The 12,430-nt window shown below is 39.4% G+C and overlaps 1 pseudogene; it reads right to left on the reverse strand.

The window, feature by feature from the left end:
* Positions 1-5,015: 5,015 nt before the first annotated feature.
* Positions 5,016-5,478, reverse strand: LOC118851180 (annotated as a pseudogene).
* Between the last annotated feature and the right edge of the window lie 6,952 nt (positions 5,479-12,430).

A 12,430-nucleotide genomic window follows, 5' to 3' on the forward strand; every position in this document is an offset into this window, starting at 1 on the left:
GTCTTGGTTGATGGTTCTGGGGGAGGAGGAGCACTGCTGTGACAGAGCCTGGGGTGATGGTGGAGTAGAAGTAGCTCTGAAAACAGCAGTGTTTGAACCCTAAAGCTTGGGGAAAAGTACTCTCTATGCTACAAGCAGTCATATCCTAACAAAAAGTTTAAGGGTCAAGTAGTTGGCTGGGAACATGAACAGGCAGTGAAAACGAACTCAGACTGAAACTCAGACTCAGACTCAAACTCTAGATTCCTTTTTCATGACAAACAAGATCTAAACATACAGCCAGAAAAAGGCAACAAAGACAAAGAGCCTACAATAAAAGCCTCCAACAAAGATTTGAATTGCGTTCAGGCCATGGAAAAGCAAAAAAAGCATTTGGAAAAGCAAGTAACAGAAGTAGAGGAAAAATTGGGAAGCAAAATGAGAGTGATGCAAGAGAACCATGAAAAATAAGTCAACGACTTGCTAAAGGAGACCCAGGAAAATACTGAAGAAAATAACCCTTAAAGAATAGACTAACCCAAAATGGCAAAAGAGCTCCAAAAAGCCAATGAGGAGAAGAATGCCTACAAAGGCAGAATTAGCCAAGTGGAAAAGGTGGTCCAAAAGGCCACTGAAGAAAATACTACCTTAAAAATTAGATTGGAGCAAGTGGAAGGTAGTGACTTTATGAGATACCAAGGTATTATAAAAAAGAACCAAAGGAATGAAAAAAAAATGGAAGACAATGTGAAATATCTCATTGGAAAAACCACTGACCTAGAGAATAGATCCAGGAGAGATAATTTAAAAATTATTGGACTACCTGAAAGCCATGATCAAAAAAAGAGCCTAAATATCATCTTTCAAGAAATTATCAAGGGGATTTGCCCTGATATCCTAGAGTCACAAGGCAAAATAGAAATTGAAAGAATCCACAGATTGCCTCCTCAAATAGATCCCAAAAAGGAATCTCCTAGGAATATTGTCACCACATTCCAGAGCTCCCAGATCAAGGAGAAAATATTGCAAGCAGCCAGAAAGAAACAATTTGAGTATTGTGGAAACACAATCAGAATACCCAAGATCTGGCAGCTTATACATTAAGACATCGAAGGGCTTGGAATACGATATTCTGGAGGTCAATGGAGCTAGGATTAAAACCAAGAATCACCTACCCGGCAAAACTGAGTATCATGCTCCAAGGCAAAATATGGATTTTCTTTTTTTTTTTTTAATTTTTTATAAATTTCTTTATTTATTTTTAGTTTACCACACACGGTTCTACATAGTTTTGAGTTCCAGTTTTTCTCCCCTCCCTTCCCCCTCCCTCCCCAAGACGGCATGGAGTCTCATATAACTGTCATGTATGACTTTGCATTGAATTAATTTATGCACTAGTCAAGTCGTGGAGAAGAATTTTGACCAATGGAATGAATCATGAGAAAGAAGAAACAGAACCAAAAAAAAAAAACCCCAAAAACAAAAACAAAAGAGAAGCAGAAAAGGCGAGCATGTAGTGTGCCTCAGTCTGTATTCAAACTTCACAGTTCTTTGTCTGGATGAAGATAGCATTCTCCATCATGACTCCCCTGGCGTTGTCCTTGCCCCTTAGGTTGCTGAGAAAAGCGCAGTATGTCAGGGTTGGTCCTCACGGAATCCACATATCTGTGGCTGTGTACAATGTTCTCCTGACTCTGCTCCGCTCACTCAGCATTATGTCGTGTAGGGTTTTCCAGGTTGTTATGAAGTCTGCATCATCCCCATTTCTTATGGCACAATAGTATTCCATCACCTTCATATACCACAGCTTGTTCAGCCATTCCCCAATTGATGGGCATCCCTTTGCTTTCCAATTCTTGGCTATCACAAAGAGAGCTGCTATAAATATTCTTGTACATCTGGGTCCTTTTCCCGCTTGTGTGATTTCTTTGGGATACAACCCTAGAAGTGGTATTGCTGGGTCAAAGGGTATGAACATTTCTATAGCCCTTTGGGCATAGTTCCACACCGCCCTCCAAAATGGCTGGATCAGCTCACAACTCCACCAGCAATGCAACAATGTTCCAATTTCCTCACATCCTTTCCAGCATTTATCATTCTCCTGATTTGTTATTTTAGCCAATCTGACAGGAGAGATGTGGTATCTAAGAGTTGTTTTGATTTGCATTTCTCTAATCAGCAGCGATCCAGAGCATTTTTCCATATGCCTGTAGATAGCTTTAATTTCTTCCTCTGAAAACTGCCTGTTCATATCCTTTGACCATTTCTCAATTGGGGAATGGCTTGTATTCCTATATATTTGGCTCAGCTCCCTGTATATTTTAGAGGTGAGGCCTTTATCAGAGATACTAGTTGCAAAGATTTTCTCCCAATTTTCTGCTTCCCTCCTAATTCTTGTTGCATTGGCTTTTTTTGTACAAAAACATTTCAATTTGACATAATCAAAATTATCCATTTTGCATTTTGTAATGCTCTCTATCTCTTGTTGGGTCATGAATTCTTTACTTTTCCACAAATCTGATAAGTAAACTATTCCTTGCTTTCCAAATTACTTAGAGTATCAACTTTTACTCCTAAATCATGAACCCATTTTGACTTTATTTTGGTATATGGTGTAAGATATTGGTCTATGCCCAGTTTTTGCCCTACCATTTTCCAATTTTCCCAACAGTTTTTGTGAAATAGTGAATTATTAGCCCAGAAACTGGCCTCTTTGGGTTTATCAAAGAGTAGATTGCTAAACTTGTTGATTTCACCTACTTGTGTACCTATCCTATTCCACTGATCCACACCCCTGTTTCTTAACCAGTACCAGGCAGTTTTGATGACTGCTGCTGTGTAGTACAGTTTAATATCTGGTGTGGCTAAACCACCATCTCTAGCATTAATATCCTAGATACTCTAGACCTCTTGTTTTTCCAAATGAATATTGTTATTATTTTGTCCAGCTCAGTAAAAAATACCCAAGATCTGGCAGCTTCTACATTAAGACATCGAAGGGCTTGGAATACGATATTCTGGAGGTCAATGGAGCTAGGATTAAAACCAAGAATCACCTACCCAGCAAAACTGAGTATCATGCTCCAAGGCAAAATATGGATTTTCAATTAAATAGAGGACTTTCAAGCTTTCTCAGTGAAAAGACCAGAGTTGAATAGAAAATTTGACTTTCAAACACAAGAATCAAGAGAAGCATGAAAAGGTAATCAAGAAAAAGAACGAGAAAAAGAAATTGCAAGGGACTTACTAAAGTTGAACTGTGTTGTTGACATTCCTACACGGAAAGACGACAAGTATGATTCATGAGACCTCAGTATTAGGGTAGCTGAAGGGAATATGCATATATATATACATATCTGTATATGTTTATGTATATATATATATATATATATATGTATATGTGAGGTTGTATGTATGTATATATGTATGTGTATATATATATATATATTAAGGGATGAGAGAGGAATATATTGAGAGAGGGAGAAAGGGAGAGATAGAATGGGGTAAATTATGTCTCATAAAAGTGGCAAGAAAAAGCAGTTCTGTTGGAAGAGAAGAGGGGGCAGGTGAGGGGGAATGAGTGAATCTTGCTCTCATCAGATGTAACCTGAGGAGGGAATACCATACACACTCAATTGGGTATCTTACTCCACAGAAAAGAAGGAGGAAGAAGATAAAAAATGGGGGATGATAGAAGGGAGGGCAGATAGGGGGAGGAGGTAATCAAAAAGAAACCCTTTCAAAATGGGACAGGGTCAAGGGAGAAAATTCAATAAGGGGGATAGGCTAGGAAGGAGCAACATATAGTTAGTCTTTCACAACATGAGTATTGTGGAAGGGTTTTACATAATGATACACATGTGGCCTATGCTGAATTACTTGCCTTCTATAGGTAGAGAAGGTGGGTAGGGAAGAAGGGAGAGAATTTGGAACTCGAAGTTTTAAAACCAGATGTTCAAAAACAAACAAACAAAAAAGTTTTTGCATGCAACTAGGAAACAAGATACACAGGCAATGGGGTGTAGAAATTTATCTTGCCCTACAAGAAATGAAGGGAAAATGGGATGGGAGGGGAGTGGGGTGACAGAAGGGAGGGCTGACTGGGGAATGGGGCAACCAGTATATACGCCACCTTGGAGTGGGCGGGAGGGTAGAAATGTGGAGAAAATTTTTAATTCAAACTCTTGTGAAAATCAATGCTGAAAACTAAATATATTAAATAAATTTTAAAAAAAACCATAAGAAAAATTTGAAACCATGAGTTAATACTGGCTATGATGGAAGCATTTCTACTAAATATAAAACACATCTAAAAAGGGCTTCATGCAGTGGTTCTGGAGAATTTATGGTGAAAAATCTCTCTTCACTGCAGGGGGGAGAGAAAGTACTAGGGTGGAATATTATTCAAACTGTCATACTCAGCCACTGGAAAAAAAAATTAATTAATAAGCTAGTTAGTAGATAAATAAAAATATAAAGGAAAATGAGAGGGCTCTGAATATGGGGTTTGGGATAAGTGGTAGGAGACTGATGAGGGCCAACCTTGTAGCCTAGCATTTGGAGAGGAAAATAGGCAGGAAAGGGCCTATTGTTTGGACAGGCCTGATGCCTCCCCCAGGGTCTCAATCCTTTCTCTAGATTGAATTGAAGGGTCCTTAGTTAGAGGAGTGAAATCCTGGATTAAGGTATGCTAAATCTTGAGTCTTGGTGTGGGCCCCAAGCCAGGAAACTGTATACCATATCCTGAGAACCATTCCTGAGAACCTCCACAGGGAGGGAAGTTTGGAATCTAGGAAATATAGCCTAGAATACAGAAGAGATAGCATTTGGGGTGGGGGGTGTCTAGGACCCAGAAGGATGCAGCCTCAAGCTTCTAGGGGGTAGATCCTTAAATTGAAACAGATGTGGAACCCTCAAGTTCAAGAGCAGAGAAGAAGGTTTTCTAGGACAGCTCTTGGATTTCTTGGAATAGGCTGGGAAGGGGCAGACAGGACTTTAAAGCCTAGGGACAGTAGTTTTGCCCCAGGGATTAGATGTCACTCAGCATTTCCAACATGGGGCCCAGCAAGTAATTAAAGTTTTCTTTGAAGCTGAGCATGGAGGTAGCACAAGTCTTGCTTGTCTGGCCCATATGCAAGGCCCAGGTGGAGGGTGAACAGGGCAGCCAAGAGGATTCAGTTAAGGCCCAGTTGGGACACAGCCCAAAACACTGTCATGAGCTCCACACACACAAAGGGTGTCTCAAGTACTCAAAGAGTCTCAGTACCTGAGGGGATTTCAGAGCCCCAGTTCTCCCAGCTCCCACACATGACAATAGACTTGTTTAAGGCCCATGAGCTCAGGAAAGTCAAAAACCAAGAGGGATACTAAAGATGAGAAGCCAAGCTGTGATGTGCAGCACAAAGCAGAGATGGGGTACCCAAGTCAGGGTTCTGACTGTGCTTCCTATAGGAATGGCCCTTCTGGTACTGACTCCTAATAATGCATCACTATCGGGGGTCAACTTCCTGGTGCCCTAAGGTGTAGTTGCAAGGATGTGAAGTATATAAGTTCTATTCCAGTTCCAAAGGCCAGAACTAAGGAGACTAAGGGGAGAACTAAGGGACCAAGAGCAGTGCAGCGGCGGGAGGCGGGGGTGGGAAATCTTTCACACATTTTTAATCACACAGTACACCCTTATTTATGAAAAAAGAATCGAATATGCCCCCTTAGAGAATTTTAGCTTAATTATAAATTATATATGTGTTAAGGTTTAGGCTCTGCCCACCCAGGGACACCAAAAACTGTTGAGGTTTAATCTCTGCCCACCCAGGGATGCCAAAAACTGTTGGGGTTTCATGATGTTTTGTGGTGGAACCATCTCAACGAATTCGGAGTCAGACCACCTCTAATCCAAGTATAGGCATTTACTGAAACGGACATCTCTCAGGGAGCTGGCTAAGTTCCAAGAGGAACCAGCAACTTCAGAGAAAGCAAGATGGATTTTTATAGGGTAAATATGCAATTACATAACAGAAATTATGAGTATTAACTAGGCAGGAGGGGCTTGTTAAGGGATTAAGTAATAGGGGAGGGGTCCCTGCCTCAGTGAAACTGCATGTGAGATTACCCACAATGTGTACAGAAAAAGCTATTTGGGGGATATGTATATATGGTAATGATATTATGATAAGCCTCTCTACATCATAAGTTCACTCTAGGTCAGTTCTTTACTATTACTGCACCGGTATCTGCTTAGGGATAGTCCTTTCTATTGTTTTGGGGTCCACATCCTGCTCAGGCATCCTGGTGGTGCTGATTTCTGACTGGCTGACTATTGCGGTCCTGTCTGAGACTAGATGAATGTGGTTGTGGTTGAGTGCATGGACACACCTGTTGTTTTTGTGAGAAATATAAAGAAGGGATCTGGGGGCAGTGGCTAGCTAGAGACAGGGATCCCATCACACGGACACATCTAGTGTTCTTTGAGAAACATGAGGTCATGGACACACCTGTTGTACTAGTGAGCAGTAAGGCATAAAATGAAGAAGTTAGGATATTAAGTGTGTTGGGGGGAGTGGCTAGGTAGGTGCGATGGGTGCTGTTCAGTGGGGCCCATAAGGAAGTCAGAATATTGGGGTTTGGGACAGCTTTATTAGGATTCCATCATATGTACTACTGTATTAATAATTATGTTTGTTCTTAGAAGTAATAGAGAACCACTGGAGATTGCTGAAAAGGAGTTGACTTGGTCAGAACTGCCCTTTAAGAAAATCATTTTGCCAGCTATTTGAAAGAAGGATTGAATTAGGGAAAGGTTTAAATCACGGAGACCAACTGGAAGGCTACTGAAATAATCCAGGAAAGAAGAGGTAAGGGCCTAAAGTAGGGTCGGTGGCTACATAAGTAGAGAAGGGGATAGATGCCAAAGATTTTGGGAAAGTAGAAAGGCCAATTATTTGGAAATGTGGAGTGAGGGAAAGTGAGTAAAGGTCTATACCAAGGTTACGAACCTAGGTTAATAGAAGGATGACAGTGCCCTCAACATAAATAGGGAAGTTCAGAAGAAAGGTAGGTTGGAGGATGGGGAGGGTAGAAGAAACATAATCACTTCTGTCCTGGACATGCTGAGTATGAGATGCCTACCAAATGTTGGTTGAAATGTCCAGTAGGCAGATGAAGATGCTGGACTGGAACTCACAATAGAGACTAGGACTGCATTAGGTTCTGGGGGTAATATGTATAAGGATAATAAAGTCCGTGGGAACTAATGAAATCATCAAATAAAGAAAGCATACAGTGGGAAGAGAGAAGGGTACAGGACAGAATCTTGGGGGTACACGGCAGTTAGAGGTTAATGAACGGGGCACACTAAAACCAATTTACCATTCTGCAAGCTAAGTAGGGCTGAGAGTACACTAATAAGACACTTACCAGTGTGTGCTACCAAAGTTTATTGATCTAGAGCATGCAATTATCTATTCAACAATAGAAGCATCAACTCTTCTAGGAACAAACCATGAACCTACTTAATAAAGGTCTCGCTAAATGTAAGATTGGTCCTTATGACAAGGTTTCTTCTCTGCCCAGCCAGAAGCCATGAGTGGAACAGCTAAGTGGCACAGTGAAGAGAACACTGGCCCTGGAGTCAGGAGGACCTGAGTTCAAATCCAGCCTCAGACATGTGACCCTTACTAGCTGTGTGACCTTGGCTAAGTCATTTAACCCCAACTTGCCTTCCCCACTTGAAAAAAACAAAACCAAAACCAAGAAAAACCAACTTCAAGGTGGCATTCTGGCAAGTCTCAATCAATCATCCCTATGCTTGAGCAAACATAGGATGCTCAAATTTCCAAACATGGCAAAAGAAGCTTATCCATCCTAGTCACAACCCAGGAGCAGACTAATGGCTGGGGTCTCCATTGGGTTTTTGTGGTTGTGGCTAAGGATTTTTGCAAAAGATCTCAGACTTCTGATTGATGAATGGTTACCTAAGCTTATTATGAAAGAAAATCATCAATCAAAGCTAATGATATTGTCAAATATTAAAGCTGTTTACCTGACATGGGACACATATACATGTATAAACACACATGTAATCATGCACATGCACAAATGTTGTTTACCTAGTTTGGAGGATACACACAGCATTTGTGGTTGTTTAACAAATTTAGGAGATACAAGAGTGCAATTAGTTGTTGTTTACCAAATTTGGGGGACGTACACATGATTGCCAAACTATATCACTCAAGTGCTTACCTTGATGTAGAAAAACAGTTTGCATAACAACTAAATCACAAAACGAAAGCTTAAAACAAAATGGAATTGCTCATACAAATTACAGAATGTATAAAATATATAGGAGTCTAGCTATTAAGATACACAGAGACTATATGGCTATAACTATAAATTTTCTTTACAGAAATACAGACCTAAATAAATGGAGAGATAGCCATTGCTCTTGATTAGGTCATGCCAATAGAATAAAAATGGTAATGCTACCCAAATTAATTTGTTTATTCTGTACCACACCAATCAATCTACCAAAGGTTTATTTTGTAGAGCTTAAAAAATAAAAACAAAATTAATAAGAAAGGAAAAAAGTCAAGAAATTTTGAAAATTCTGAAAAAAAATGAATAGTGCCTACCAGTTCTAGATCCCAAACTGTAGTACAAAACAGTAAACATCAAAACAATTTGATAATGGTTCAAAAAAAATAGAAAAGTCAGTCAGCACAACAGATTATTACACAGTCTACAGAAGCAAATGAAAATACTAGCCTAATGTTTGATAAAGCCAGAACTTCTGAGATAATGACTTTTTTTTTTGACAAAATCCTCTAGGAAAACTGGCAACTCTGCCTCACTTAAATCCAATTCATGTACAAGTGAAGACATCACCTGTTATGTCATTGGTCCTCTTAGAAAACAAACAATGATCAACAACAATAGAAAGAAACCAATTAACTGTTTAAAATTGGGAATTAATTTAAATATGTAAGAATTAGAGCCATTCTGCAATTGAAAAATGGTCAAAGGATATGAATAGCCCTTTATCTAGAGATAAAATCCAACACATCCTCAGTATTTTATATAGTTCCTGGTACAAATTAAGCACCTGATGCCTATTTATTTATTGATTGATCTTTTGGGGAATGGTTGAACAAATCATGGCATATGAATGAAATAGAATATTATTATGAAAGTGATAACTTCAGAGAAACCTGGAAAGAGTTGTATGAACTGATGCACAGTGAAGTGAGCAAAACCAGAAGCACTATTTATACCTTAACCACAACATTGTAAAGGATAACAACTATTTAAAGACTTAAGAACTTTGACCAGAATAAAGATGTACATTATTACAAGAGTTGCTACAAGAGTTAATGAGTTCTATTTCCACAAAAATTATCTCAACAAGGAATGCAGTTTACAAGCCCTGTTAGGCTAACAGCTATGTTTCCATTATAGGAGATGGGGCCATGTTTCAACAATTTGGCTAGCAGCTGCTGTGGGGGTGAAAAACCAACACAAGCCCAACAACAAGAATGCTGCAAGCCCAGGCTCTTTTGATCTGCTTTACTAAGGAAAGCAACGTTAAGGGGTTAATAATCTTACTTTAATCCAACATGCAAATATCATTCACTCAGCTCAGGAGGAAAAGCCAGCACCCCGAGCCTCAGAGCAAATACACACAGAGCAAAAAACATGAATCAACAGACAGATTTCTGTCTGACAAAATCACAATATACAGTTACCAGAGAAGCATCAACATCAAAGCTGGGAAGTTAATAACAACAGCTGGACTAGAGTCACACACCACTCCTGCTGTGGCTCACAGCTCCAAAAGAGAAAGCCAACCTCTGCCTTTATATATCTTGTTCAGGGTCAAAGGTGAGTCACACATGCAACTCACCCATATGACCTAAAATCATCACAAAAATGAGACTTAAACCCATGTGGTCTAAAAGCCTCTGATGTCACAAACAAGTGACTCAAACCCATGTAAACTAGGCTTTCCCTTGAGGCAAGGAGGTCATCAAGGACTTCTAATTCAATCAAGGAAACAAAGGCCAAACTCTTCAAGGGCACTTGGTTGAATAAGTGTTAAGAGCCCATCTTGATTCCCAATACAGGCCATAAAAGGAAGGTATCTCAGGGGAAGAGAGCATCAGAAAACAGCCTGGGATCTCCAGAGAACAAAAGTAGGGCAAAGGTTAAGGGCCATCTGTATTGTGCCTGCTTAATAATATTAACTTACACACCCCTAAGGAGGGATTTTGTGAATATGTATCGCCTGAGATAGGAAGGGGAACATATAAAGGGAAACATGTAGAAGGCATTCCAGGAAGTCGGTGAACTATGCTGACTCTCACCAAACAGTCAGCTGGGAGGAACTGATGGTCAGGAATAGTTATAAAAGGCCTACTCTCCCTTCTGTAGGATGTAGGGGAGTTTATCTTGGGTCCCACACCTGCCCTGCGGGATGTATTAAAATTCCAACTGCTTCACTCAACCTGAGTCTATCTAATTTACTGAATCTATTTGGGCTCAAGGGGTTATTTCTCACAGTGTAGATTCAGAATTATACATACACATTTTCAGACGCAAACTTGTTTTACTTCACTGTACTTTTGTTATAAGAGAGAGGTTTCTTTGGAGGATGGAATAAAAAAATAGTTGGTGGTAGTGATAGTAATGAAATAAAAGGAAGAAGGAAAATAGTAACAATGAAACATTTTAAAACAGAAAAAAACAAAAGGGAACACACAATCAGTTCGTACTACTGCGTTAAATTTAATATATCTTAAAAGTTATCTGTAATAGAGTCACAACTTCATATAAAATTCCTATTTTCTAGCCTTGTTTTGATAGGAAAATATTTGTGTTTGTTGATGATTTTCTAGTTCATAACTTAAAACTTTTTTTAAAGAAGTGTCAAATTGTCTTAAAGCCTATAAAGTCATTTGGAAATTGATAGACAGCTGTGAACAAGTGTTCGAAAACATAGTCAACGGTATCACACTTGCAGGTGGTGCTGGCCTTTGCAGATCCAAGAAAGCCTTTTGTCCTGCACACAGAGGCCAGCCTGGAAGGCTTAAAGCTGTTCTATACCAAGAACATGATGATCAACAGAAACCAATTTTCCAGCAGATACATGATGCCCAAATCCATTTTCAAAAGAAACAGAGAGATAGAATTCTAATAAGAAACGTTGGCATTTAAGGAACGCACAAGTTGACCCTTACAAAGTGGTTGAGGTATTAGGGAACATTTCCGTTTACAAAATAGCTCCAGAGGGTAGGGAGGACCCAATTAAGACAATTCATCATAATCACTTATTGTCTATACAAGGGTTACTTCCACTTTCTAATGAGCAAGTGGAAAGAAGTAATAGACATTCACCTCAATGAACTCTGACCAAAAGAGATCGTACACCAGTTATACTAAGAATCTCTGAAATGGATACTGCACATGACATTTTCAGGGCTTCATACACCTGACAATCTTGCCTTAAACAAACCCTGGAAGTAATTCTTTTTTGCCTAAAATTTGACTTAGAGGTGCTATTAGAGGTACTGTTAAAATACTAAGATAACTCACAGGTCATGAATATACTGATACCCAATCTGGTTCAGGTTTGGGAAAGTAAGCCTATAGCTATGATGATAAGGATGATCAGCCTATACCACCAACCAGCTCAGATATAGGGCACAGAGATTAGCAGGTCACAAAAGCAGCAGACTCATTGGACCCGTGACCAGACTAACTTGGGATATTACAGGTGAACGAGAAGCAGTTACAAATATAGACAGGTGGCAATACGAGGGTTTCCCACAAAGTCTTTTACAGGTTGATGCATATGTTTATTGATGCATATGATAATTACTGCACGATTGAGTTATGTTTCTGTTTTATTATTATGATGCTCATTTGTTTCCGTACTGTGTTATGCTTGTAGTATAACATGTCAGCTATGTGAGTTTCTATTTACTCTCTATTTGCATAGAAGATTTGATTACATTATAACTGTTTTTTATGGGTCTATTAATATTTTGATGGCTAGCTAGATTTGGGGGGTGCTGTTTATGGTTATCTCTTGTGTTCGATGAATATGCATGTGCCTTTATCATTGAAACATTTAGTTGCTGAAGCACTTTGTCAAGAATTACTTTGTATAGCACATGTATGTTCATGTGCATTTGCATTGAACATTACCAAGGGAGGATTATCTGGGATTGTGGGATAATTAATCTTCTCATATTAAAGTGTTGATGTTTCTTCTGATGCTAGTTGTGTATAATTGAGGATTTTAACTATGAGCTAGCTGATCTTTATAAAGGGGCTGCAAAATTTCTGGCCCCTTATAAACTTCCTGCTGCAAGGGGAAACCCTCCCCTGAATCCCCTGCAACCTTCTCTAATTGCCTGGGATAAATCATTAATCACCCTAACAGACAGACAGCCTATTT

Source organism: Trichosurus vulpecula, chromosome 5, assembly GCF_011100635.1.
Source record: "Trichosurus vulpecula isolate mTriVul1 chromosome 5, mTriVul1.pri, whole genome shotgun sequence".
In the NCBI taxonomy this organism is placed as follows: Eukaryota; Metazoa; Chordata; class Mammalia; order Diprotodontia; family Phalangeridae; genus Trichosurus; species Trichosurus vulpecula.